Here is a 13,748-nt window from a genome sequence, read left to right on the forward strand (position 1 = left end):
ATGAAAATTTCACAAGCTTTATGTCAACTTGGCTGGACTACAATGTCCAGATATTTGGCCAGGCATCCTGGATGTTTTAGTGAAGCTGTTATTTAGATGAGATTTACATTTAAATTGGTAGACTTTAAGTGAAGCAGATTACTCTCCATAACATGGGTGGGCCTCCTTAGCAGAACAAAGACTGATCTTTCCCCAACAAGAAGGAATTCTGGCAGCAGGCTGCCTCTGGGTTCAAACTGCAACTCAAATGATTCGGTTTCTCTGGAGAACTCTAATAAATGTCCTTGGAGGTAATTCTGTATCAAGTATCTATTTTTGCCGGACAAATCCAGTTGCACTAATACTTGCATTACTTTTCTTGAAATTATGTTCATTTTTCCTTGAAAATTACATCCATGACTTATCTGTCTAGTGACAATGTGTTATTTGTGAAGAGGAAATATATATATATATATATATATATATATATACACACACACACACACTAATAAACATTAAGACACGAGTAATGATCTAAATGTAGGTGGGTGTGAAAAAGAAAAGTTGTGTGCTGCTACCTCATTAGTTTATGATGACACTCTTTTTCCTTTTACCTTAACATTTAGAAGCTTTTTTCCAGTCTGTAATTACTTATCCAATAAACTTTATTGCAACTTAGATTCCATAACTTATCTCAGAAATCTTCTAGCAAGGACTAGATTTCCAAAGAAAAGTTTCCTTGTTCAAACAATCAAATGTTTTTGTGAAAGCACATAAGGAACCCCCTTCGCTTTACTTAGTTAACCTGAATTGCATATTGAACAGAATTTTCCTTATCTGATGTGCTCGTTAGCCTAACTTTTTCCCTGTGTACTAGAAACGTTTAACATGGTCTTATGTGAAAATAGTTGCATGAAAGAAATAGATCAATTGTATCAGACTCTAAATTCTATTTTATTTTCTATATTCCAACTAAGCATACATAGGTGTGCTATTAATTTGATTTTTGAAACATGACTTTACTAAATCTATTTTAAGCTACTGTAATCTCTCATTATTGTATCTGCATTACTATACTGTTTTATTTTTAAGTAGTTCTGGGTCATTACACACTTCAAAGTGTGATCTATCAGATTAAAATAGAGAAAGTATTATAAAAAGTAAAAAAAAAATTCAAATTCCACTCATAATTAAGGGTGCAACATAGGAAAACTTAATTTAGAAATAGATGAGCACACTACCTTAGGGAAATTTGGAAAAGGTCATACAAAAACTGATTATTAAAAAAACACTCTTCCCCAATTCCTATGTTGTTTGACCATGATACTTCAGTGATCAATGGTTTAGGAGGAACTAAGAGAAAATAGTATATATAAGATTTTTTCTCATAATAACTTTAACTCCTTATCTGTGATATTGTTTTTAATTTTTGCTTGGAACAGTATATTGAAAACAGGGTCAGTAAATTTAAATGTCTATATGATATCTTGATATTATAAGCATGAGAACTATGACAGTCACAAATGCTAGATTAAGGAATAAATAGTCACATTCTAGAGATAAAACAAAATAGAGCATAATTTCCTAATAGTCAGGTGGGTAGAATATACTATAGTGAATGTATTGAAGTTTATTTTGAAATTATCTATTATTTTTTTTTTTGAAATTATCTATTATCAAATTCATTATCTCAGGCATTCAGTTAATTTAATGAGTTACTAAACCAAGCCCTTGGAGCTTGACGTTCTATTCCCACAATACTGTTTAAGAGCCAATTGATCCTTCCATTAGATGTCAGGTGTTCTAGGCTCTGTGGAGAGGAGACTGTTCCATTTACTTGGTGGGCCTTGAAGATCCTGAGGAGATTTTACATACACACACACACACACACACTTTTCTGAACAATTTTCTTTTTTTTATCAGAATACAACCAAAATTCTATAATATGTGTTTTAAACCTCTAGTTCGAATCCACATCCTAATTCAAACCCATATGTCAGATTTCTTGTTTTCTGGCTTGAATCAAAATCATCAAAATCAGATTCATTCTTTTTTTTTTTTTTAAGATTTTATTTATTCATTTGAGACAGAGAGAGAGAGCATGAGCAGGGGGAGAGGTAGAGGGAGAGGGAGAAGCAGACTCCCCGCCAAGCAAGGAGCCCAATGCGGGACTCAATCCCAGGACCTTGAGATCATGACCCGAGCCGAAGGCAGACGCGTAACCATCTGAGCCACCCAGGCACCCAATCAGATTCATTCTTATCTTCATTACAGTAACAGCTAATACCATCACCAATAAATAACACATGTAGGATGCTCATCACGTTCCCAGCACTGTACAAATAATTCCTATGCATCATTTCATCATTTCACTGAATCCTGGTAACTCACTTACAAAGAACCCACTGGGGCAAACAGGGATTTGGTAGATCACCCACGGGTTTGTATTTAAAATATGATGGAGCAAGGATTTGCTCCCCCTCTCTAATTTCAGAGTCTGCACTGTTTATCACTGTATGTCTTATACACAGGCTAAGTATGATAACAAAACTCCTGGTCTGCTATATGAAATTTGCCATCCTCCCTAGTTTCCCTGTCTTACCAAACAGCAATGTCAAGGTCTTCTCAGTCCATGTTCTCATTTCTCACCTAGATGACTACAGTCACCTTTGGACTGCTATTTCTCTTTAATCTATCCTCCAGATGCTGGTAGATTTCATGTTCTAAAATGCAAACATAAACTTGCCCTTTTACTGCTTGAAATCTATCAACACTTCAGAAATTTATTTAAAGTCTTTAGCATGATATCCAAACACTTTCACTGTGTGCCCAGTATTCAGTGTCATCTCTGGCAATCATTAATATTATGTTCACAGCACATTGCACTTCTTGTCCACTGAATATGCTGGGGAAATGAAACTGCACAAAAGAGACAAAACAAAACAAAAAAACAAACCACCACCAATAACAAAAAAATGTGCTGCTAGATGTCATGAAATCCATGATTGCAAGAATTGAAGAAAGGCCAGTTCCAATGATCTCAGCTACCTCCCTGTTCTTTCTCCAGAGAATTTGCAGAACTTGCATATATTTACTCACAAATGTACCTGCTGGTGTAGAAGAGAAACAATGACTGATAGCTTCTTTTTGTCTGTTTTTCAAATCTTGTATGGATGTAAGTATTGGCAAAATCCTGTACACTGCCATGTAAATGACAGTGGACTCCTGATGATGCATTTACCTATTTTCAGGCCCGCTCCAGAGTAGGGAACTTACTAGGTTAGAGATGGTGCTAAGTATCAACAGATTCTGTTCATAATATATACAGGATTTAAATTTCTCACCCTTCCTTGATACTTCCTTGGTCCAAGCTAGCATGATCTTTATAGCAACTGCCTCTGACTGACCCTCATATATCTGTTTTTGCCTCCTCCCAATGCCTATCCTTAGTCCAGCAGCCAGAATGTTTCTTCAAAGATGTAACCAAATCATATCACTCCCTAGGGATTAAAGAGTATACTCATTATGATGAGCACTGAGTAATGTATAAAATTGTTGAATCACTATATTGTGCACCTGAAACTAATAGAACACTGTATGTTAACTATCCTAGAATTAAAATAAAAACCTTAATAAAAAAATCATCACCCCTTTGATCAAAGCCTTGAAATAGCTCTTCATCTTATTCAAAATAAAAGTCAGTCCTTAAAATGGCCTACAAAGACCACTATGACTCAATCCACAGTTGCCTTTCTGACTTTTTGCTCTTACTCCTTTTCCTTTGTATTCACTCTACTCAAGTAATACTGGCCTCCTTGAGATTATCTTTAACAGCCTAGCCATTTTTCAACTATAGGAATTTTTGTACTCAATTCTCTTTCACCAATAACAGTCTCTCTGAAGTGTTCTTATTGATTTCCTCATATCATTTACATCTTCTTTTCCCCAAATGTTAACTTCACAGCAAAGTCTTCACTCAATATCCTATTTAAAATTGCACCAAGTTCCCTTTAGCTAAAGCTACAACTTTGTCTCCCTTCTTGATTTGTTTTCCTCCATAGCATTCATTACTTTCTAAAAAATTATATAACTGTATTCACTTTCCCCCTATGTCTCCTTTTATTGTCTTTTTTTTTTTTGGTGTCTTGTTGTATTTTGTCTTTTCCACCAATTAAATTCATCAAGAGTCAAGATTTGAGCTCCACCATTTCATTAACAGAAAACAGAGCTTCATTCAGAGAAGGAACACAGTAAATATAACTAAGTTGAATAGAAGGGATTGAGTGAGGGGAGAAGTATTTTAAATTAAAGACCACAGAATATTTTTAGGTCAGTGAAAATATTATGGATGATATAATATTGATGGATACATGTCATTATATATTTGTCCAAACCCATAGGACATACAAGAATGAACTCTAATATAACCTGTCAACTTTGGCTGATTGTAATGTGTCAGTGCAGGTTTATCAATTCTAATACGTGTACCACTCCAGTGGGAAATGTAGACGAGGGAAGCCATGTCTGTGTGGACATAGAAACCATTTGGGACATCTCTGTTACTGTTCTCTCCATTTTGCTGTGAACCTAAAACTGCTCTAAAAAATTTTAACTCTTTAAACAAAACAGCAGTCTCCTCTCTTTTTGTCTAGATATGAATCCTTTTTTTCCATTTCCGAAATGGTATTTATCTTGTAAGAAAACAGTAACTTCCTGCATTTCTTTAATCCAGTGTTTACGGATTTATGACTACCTCCTTGATATTATAAGTCAAGGTCTCTAGAGTACAAAAACCTCTTTTCTCTAAGTGTTTTTGCTCTTGAAAGTGAAAGTCAAGGCTTTCAAATTTCTATCAGTCTCTGAAAGGTTTAAAAGGATAAAAAACAACATTTGTGTGTGTGTGGAGGGGGTATGTGTGTGTGGGTGAGGACTGATGAAAGTGAACAATTAGTGTTCATTTTTACCTTATGATGCATAGGTATACATAACTAGAAAACAACATTAGGAGAAAAACAAGATAAACTAAATTTAAGTTTCAAAATACATTTTGTCTATCTGAGAGAAGGGTATTAAAAATAAAACTATTTTTCTATAAGTCTTTAACTGAAATTTAACATGCTGACTAAAATGACCTTGCATTTTATATTTTCATCATAATACATCCAAATCATTAAAACTTCTTTTCCTGTTTAAGTAGAAGACCTGGATTTTGGTGTTATGCAGAAAGAATCTGCACAGTGTATTCTTCAGGCTTAATACACAAAAAACGATGGGGTTTAATCTGCCCTTGTTCCACTAACAGAAAATAATTAGATATCAACAGAGAAATAGTGAAGTGTAGCTATGTTTTTTAACTAGAGTTTCATTAATTCCCTTTTCTTCTTATATCTAATGTGATTTGAAATTCAAAGTAATTATATTTGGACAAGGCTCTTTGGTTAAAAGTGATGTTGATTATAGGAAACCTAGACGCTAAGGTACTTAAAAACAGTAAAAAATTATAGCCCATCACTTTAGGTGTCCTTTTCCATAGAAAGTCATAAAGACTTACCTTTAATTATATGTATTTTACTACATTAATAAGAGATTTATAATCTATTGTCCTCAAGATCTTAGAGGGTTATTTTTCAAGATATAAAAAAAAATAATAATTTTCATCTAATTCATATTCCAATTAATAATGCTTTGTACACAATAAAAAATCTCATTTTTGTTATGAAATATAAAACACATTCTCTTTTTGAAATACGAAAATGTAAGTTATTTTATAAGAGGAAGCATGTAGAATATAAATAAATGAATAAATAGATTGCTTATTTTGTGTGTTAACGGGCTTGTGACTGAGCCGAGAAATAGAGCTAGTATGTGAGAGATGTTGGCTTTTTTCTCATGAAGAGTCCTTATACGTTTGCTAGTTGCTAGCTAAAATGGGTTGAAATCAAGTTGGAATAAATTGATGTTGATTCCCAATCCATCATCAGAGGTAAGCATTTAAGAACATGGAGCAGACAAAATCAAGGACTTGGTGAGAGGTCCGTAAGAACAAACTGGATAAGCTAGATGTCTGCCAGTCAGCTTATTATAACCCTTTGGATAATGTGCTCTGCTTATCTTTCCGAATAAATGAAATCATGGAGCTCTGTACAGGTAATATCAACAAAGGCTTAGACCACTTTAAAATAGTGCACTTTATTCCAGTAGGTAAAACAAGAGTCAACATTTTGTCCCATGCATGACAATCACCAGTATCAATGAGATTCAGATAACTTGAGACCTTCTAACATGTCCACTTACAGTATGGAAGCTAAGTAGCACTGAATTGTAAATTTAAATAACAAATATTAATAAACACTAAGCTCTGAGGTGAAAGCAGAGACCTGAATTTAGAAAGGTCACTGGATGCAATATACAACATACAAAATTATTTGTTTATATGCATTCAAAATTCAATTAGTTTTCTATGTGACAACATCAAATGTAAATATGATTTCAGAAATAATTTTATTTGCAAAAGCATAAAAAAAACCAACCATTTAGGAATAAATCGAAGAAGAAATATAAAACTTCTGCATTGAAAACAATAGAACAGTATAAATGGAATTAAACCCATATAAATGGAGAAATATATCATAAAATATAGATTAAAACATTCAGTATTATAAAAATGTTAATAATATCCTAAGGTTCATTTTCCAGAAGTTGTCAAGCTGAATCTAGAATAAATATGGAACTATAAAGGACCAAGAATAGTCAAAACAATTTGGAGAAGAACAAAGAACAAAGAAGGATAATTTGGAGAACGTACACTACCAGATATCAAAATTATTATTATTCTATAGTAGTAAAGTAGTGTGTTATAATAAGCACGGGATAGACAAACTGATCAATGAAACAAAATGGAGAGTCCAGGAAAAGATTCAAACATAGAGAAAACCTCATTTATGACAAATGTTATATTGCAGTTCAATTGAGAACATTTGACCTTTTATTTATTTATTTATTTATTTATTTATTTATAAATATTTTATTTATTTATTTGATAGTGAGAGACAGAGCAAGAGAGGGAACACAAGCAGGGGGAGTGGGAGAGGGAGAGCAGGCTTCCCACTGAGCAGGGAGGACGATGTGGGGCTCGATTCCAGGACCCTGGGATCATGACCTGAGCCGAAGGCAGATGCGTAATGACTGAGCCACCCAGGCGACCCAGAGAACACTTGACCTTTTAAATAAATTTTGCTAAGTCACTAACCATTTGGAAAAATGGTGGCATAACTCCTAAGTTTCACTACAATTAAAAATCTATCCCAGATGGATAGTAAATCTTAATGTGAATAGCAAAATAAAAAAAAAAAAAAAACTTTTAGAAGAAATAGGAGATCTTACCAGCAACTTTAAGAGGTGGCACAAATTTTTTAAAAAGAACACAAAATGCATTATTCAAAAAAAAAAAAAACAACTGGACTATGTTAAAACTAAGTATTTTATTCATTGAAAGATACTACCAGGAGAGTGATAAGGTAACATAGAAAGTATTAGAAAAGATTTACCAGGCATATATACAATTTAGGACTAATATCCAGAATATATATAAAACGTACATAAAGAACCAAGTGTGTGTATGTATGTATGTATGTACATAAAATTACTACATTAATGGGGCACCTGGGTGGCTCAGTTGATTAAGTGTCTGCCTTCAGCTCAGGTCATGATCTCAGGGTCCCGGGATCAAGCCTTCCCTACCCCCACGCCTCCAGGCGGGCTCCCTGCTTAGTGGAGAGTCTGCTTCTTCCTCTCCCTCTGTTGCTCCCCCTACTTGTGCTCTCTCTCTCAAATAAATAACTAAAAACTTAAAAAAAAGAATTACTACATTAATAAGAATGTCAGAAAATCCAACAAAAAATCAGAAAAAAGGCTTGAAAAGATATTTTGCCCAATAATATACACATTTGGCCAATAACCTATGAAAAGTAGCTCAACTTCATTAATTATTAGGAAAATTTAAATTAAGGCTATTTCTACTAAATAAACACTATAATGACTATACTAAAAATAGACAAAAATACATAATTAATTTTCATATTCTGATGATGAGAGTCTAAATTGGCAGAAGATCTTGGGTATAGTGTTCGACACTATCTATTAAAACTGAAAATGTACTCAGAACCAGTAAATCCATTCCTAGGTTTATATCCAATGGAATTTAGCACATATTTTTACCAAAAGATGTTCACTGGAGTCTTTATAGAAGCAGTCATTGTGATAATGCTGACAGAAAGCTACAAATATTCATCAACATTATATAAACTTGTGGTACAGTCACATAATGACATTTCCACAAAATCATGGAAAACCTCACAAACATATTGTTGAACCAAATTATCCAAATACCAAAGAATATATCTGGTTATATATCATTAATTTACAAAGAAAAACTGGTAAAAAAAAAAAAAAGTCAATGTTGTTAGAATTTAGAACAGTGGTAAAAATTCCTGAAGTAAACAATCATTTACCAATATTACCAGACGCAGTACTATTTCCAGAACAAAAGAAAATGAGAGAAATGACACATTATGTGTAATTTTAACAGCTAGTTATTGGTATAATTTCCTATTTCCCTGTTATTATTTGTACAGCCTGGCTTTCAAAGAGGAATCATTTTGTTTTGAATCTTCTCTACAGAAAATTCCCATAAATAAAAGTGCTTTTGTAAAGATATTCACGGTTAAATATATTCTTCATAGCAAAACTTAAAAGCAACTCAAAGGTCTCACAGCTGTGGTATGGAAGAACCCACTCATACTGCTTGGGAGACTTAATTCTGAGGCTTTCTTTCTAAGTTCCCACTCAGTGACATCACATTCTCAGCTCTGTTCTTTGAAGTGCTGGTTTAATATTGACCAGCACATCACTGGGTGAGAACAAATGTATTTTTTGATCTAGCACATATTTGCCTTATTAAACAGCAGTTAAAATTAAGTCTTTGCACTATTCTGCTGGAAAAATGCTTCAGTACAGTTATTTTTTATATTGTTATTTAGTTGTACATATAGATGATATAGTTAATTAATATGATAAGTGAAGTAAAAAGAAATAAAGGGAAATGCCACATATTAATCTCAAAGAATATGATTTTATTATTCTTATGTTTCCTATATTTTTAATTAAAAATACTTTATTATAAAATCCAAAAATACAATAAAATGCATTTGCTTTTTTATTTTGTTCAAAATGGTTACAAAAAATGAATATTCAAATTCTTATTTATTATGAAAATTATAAGACCTAAAAACTCGAAAGTTCATATCGACTAATTCTTGTTGCTTAGTTTAAAAAACCATGTCAATATCAATCTTTGTTTCAAATGTCTTAATGTACTGCATTATTTGCAATAATGTAAGATGCATGTTTCATTTGGGACACTCGCACAGTTTATCTTAAAAGAGAGACAATAAAGGATTAACATCTTGCTGTGTTGTTGTAAAATTCAAGAGATATGTGTAAAACAGTAAACTCTATTAAAGAGGATTAAATCTATTAATTACAAAAGTCTGTGAATATTTCTGCAGAGACCCAGTATGATTTATTTTTCAAATGTAAATTAAAAACCATCAAACCAAACAGAATTATAAGCTCAGAAATCTATGAGAGCCACAACACAAAAACCAAGTAAGCAATCCAGTATTAGACTGTCTCATAATTTGTAGCCAAGACTGTATTCATTGTGATTCCACTTGTTTTATATTTCCAGTATGCTAGACAATATGTATTGTAATATTTAGGTAACTACAAAGTTAATTAAATAAAATGTGATATTTGTTTTTTATCTTCTGCTTAAAACATAGCCTTACAGCTTATTTTATGAGTTATACTATTTAAATTTAGTTTTCATATAGTATGTAATAAATTTTAGTAGGTCTCCATTTTGAAAGTGGAAGAGAATTTATAGGGGAGTTTACCAGTTGATGATTTTCCATGAAAATGAAGTTATGTTAATACATTCCCTCTCAGAGCAATGTGGAGAGTTGTGAACTAATGATGTTTCTACAAGGGAAAATGATTCAATATATTGTAAAAGTGACAGGGATGGGACAGTACACAATCCAAGTCGACCGCCTTGTAATTCACTTAAACCTTCAACATGGGTCAGACTTTTCACAAAGACACCATCTGACAATGTATTGCCAAAGAAGGCACTTCTAAGGGTAGGTTTGCTTCGTCATGGCCTTAGCGCCCCTCTTAACATGCTTTCTGCCCCTCTAGCTCCTTTCAATGTACTTCACTGGATCAATTGAAACTAAGTCATGCTCTCCAAGCTCCCAGTTATATGTAAGAAAATAACAGATTTTCCACTGGCACCAAGAATGGAGGCTAAAATGCTCTGAGGTATGGTTTCCAGTGGGATCCAACTAGAATTAAGTGAGCAGTTTCCTTACAGGGTACATTTACCTTCAAATCAGAACTAATAAAAAGTTGTAGTGGGGTTTTCATTCTCTGTAGTTTTACTCTAACTTTCTGGAAAAAAAATTAGATTTTCATATTCGACATTATGAGAAATATATATATATTTTAACCTGGTGATACAAAATACATAGAGATTCTGGTTCAAATAAAAACTGTTTTTTGGGGGGCGCCTGGGTGACTCAATCATTAAGCGTCTGCCTTTGTCTCAGGTCATGATCCCAGGGTCCTGGGATGGAGCCCTCCTTTGGGCTCCCTGCTCCGTGGGAAGCCTGCTTCTCCCTCTCCCACTCCCCCTGCTTGTGTTCCCTCTCTCGCTGTGTCTCTCTCTGTCAAACAAATAAATAAAAAAATCTTAAAAAAACAAAACAAAACTGTTGGTTGTTTTGTTTGTTTGTTTTGCATAAATAGCTGAGCTCAGGAGATAGCAGAAATCACCAGGGCCAAAACAGAAGGGAAGAAAACACAAACAAAAGCAATAAGCAGGCAACAGAAGTATTTACACATCTTAGCAATGAGGTGTGGCCTTTATTTATTTATTTATTTATTTATTTTTTAAGTAGGCTCCCAACTCTGGGCTTGAACTCAGGACTGTGAGATCAAGACCTGAGCCAAGATCAAGGGTCAGACACTTAACCAACTGAGCCACCAGGCACCCCAGAACCTGGGGCTTTTAAAACAGCACAGGGAAGAATAGAAAAATCTTGTAGCCCTAACTCAAGGTTGATTCAAGGTACTGAGACCCACCCTCTATCCCTGCAATGCCTGGAGACTTACAAGGAACTTAATGATCCCACGCTGGGTTTGTGAAATAAGGAAAACAAATCCTTGAAGAAGTTGTATCCACAAGCTCATTTTCACATTAAATTTCTGCTACTTGCCTGGTGTCTGAAGAGCTAAACAAAAAATGTAAGTGGTCTGGATTTATATCAAAGTATGAGTATCATACAAATTTTTTTTGACATTAACAAAAACGAATGAGAATTCAACCATCAAAAGATAATGAGGAAAAACGAAATATAAACTACATTTGGGATGTAAACAACACACTGAAAAACAACTTGCTGATAAATGATGAAATTGACTAAAAAAATAATGAAATTACTGCACACATGCAACAACTTGACATTTGCACTTAACATTTTCGTTTTAAATACATGTAATAGAGAAGAAAAATGACAAATTAACCATTTGACAAACTGGAAATTGAAAAATAGAGTAAATCAAAAAGAAACTAGAGGGAGGGCAATATTAAAAAGCCAGAACATAATGAAATGGAAAACAGAGTACAACTGAAGAATCCAAAAACCTAATAGTTTTATGTAAAGAATAACAGGAAAACTTCTGGCAAGAGTGAGCAAGATTTGTGAAAGATGCCCAGATAAAAATTATTACTCCATAAGAATAAACATAAATTCAAAAATTTTAAATGAAACAATTATGAATGCACTTATGAATAATTTCTTTGAAAAATAAAATTCCCAAAACTGACACAAAAATAAACACTGTAATGAATAAACTTTTAAAACCATTTTGGACATTAAATGAGTGGTTAAAAATCAAGACATACACACAAACACAATTATGAAATAACTTTATATATGAATTATAAGAGCAACTCGTAATAATTTAATGTTTGGAGCAATTCAGAGCATAGCAAAAGAACAATATTCCTGAATTTATTTTGTGGAGCTAGTATATAATAGATAATTATACCAAGCAAGAAGAATCTAAGATAAGGAATCATAACTGAAAGCTGTTTATATTGCCATGATAGTGGTTTTGCTTTTCTCATGTATTTTCTGGAATTTTTATATTTTATGCTCTGTAACTCTCAATATTGCACTGATAGAATTTACCTTCAAAAATCCTCCTATAACATCTTCCTATTCCCCTGGATCTGGTGGACATACTCTGCATACTCTTCCCTGTATATGACTGTACTGCCCAAACTCTTAGCTAAGCTACTGTATACCACTGGATTCCATCCTCTCTTATCTACTGAAGAACATTACTCTGTTTTCTTCTTTTCCTCCTCCACAAATGTTTTTCCTTCTAGAAGATTCTAGTCCTTATCACACTAATGTGACATATGGTATTATTTATATCAATTTAGGAGAAAAAAAAACAAACTTGGCTGTGTTTTTGTCCTTTTCTCTCCATCTCTTCATACCAAAATTCTTTGAAATAATTTGCCTTTATGTGCTATTATTTTTATTTCTCAAATTTCATTTCCTGTTAAACTCATTCCAGTCAGGTATTTACCCCTACCACCCATCCAACACCGACCAGCATCATTGTCACCTGTGATTGTGATAACCACATCACTGAATCCGATGGTAGCTCACTCAGATAATCTAACATCTGCATTACACATAGTTGATTGCTTTTTCTTAAGACTTCACTGGGCTTCCAGGACACACCATTCTCTCAGTTTTCTTCCTATCTGTCTGGAAACTACTCCTTAGCCTTTTTTGCTGATTCCTTCTCCTCTCCTTAATCTCTAAATGTTGGAGGGTGATTAGATTCAGGAATTCTTCCCTTTTCTATTCACTTTCATTCTCTTAGTGATCTCATCCAGTCTCATGATTTTCTATGCTGACAACTTCTGATTTTATAGTATAGATTCCTACACTGAGTGCGTAGTTTGTTTTGTTTTGTGTTACATTTTTCTGAACACCCAAGGAAGATCTAGCCTATAATTAAAAAGTATATATTTTTATGTTAAAAAAATCACTTTATGTCAGTGCTACCCTTTTTAATGTCATGATCATCAGGCTTTTTTGTTTGTTAGTATATGTGTGTGGGGAAGTATACATATGTGTGTTTATTCATTTTCCAAGAGAATAATCTTTCCAGGTTCTAAGTTTATGAACATAAAATTGTGTGTATTAAATTTGATCCCAATCACTGTCAACCTCGGTACTGTGAAAATTCCCTTTTTAAGTATTAATAGATTGGTGTACATATTACATCTTTAGCCAAATTCTCCATGCCAACCAGATGCTTATGTAGTATAATTTTTCTAGATTACAGTAATATGCTCCTAATTTCATTGTTAAACCTTATGGCTATGAGACAGAAACTTTATTTCTAGATTACTGGGAACAACCTTTACTTTTTTGTTTTTTTCCTAGATCTTTGATTAAAAAATCTCTATTCTCAGGCACCTGGGTGGCTCAGTCGTTAAGCGTCTACCTTCGGCTCAGGTCATGATCCCATTGTCCTGGGATCGAGTCCCACATCGTGCTCCCTGCTCGGCAGGAAGCCTGCTTCTCCCTCTCCCACTCCCACTCCCCCTGCTTGTGTTC

This window comes from Neomonachus schauinslandi, chromosome 6, assembly GCF_002201575.2.
Source record: "Neomonachus schauinslandi chromosome 6, ASM220157v2, whole genome shotgun sequence".
Classification (NCBI taxonomy): Eukaryota; Metazoa; Chordata; class Mammalia; order Carnivora; family Phocidae; genus Neomonachus; species Neomonachus schauinslandi.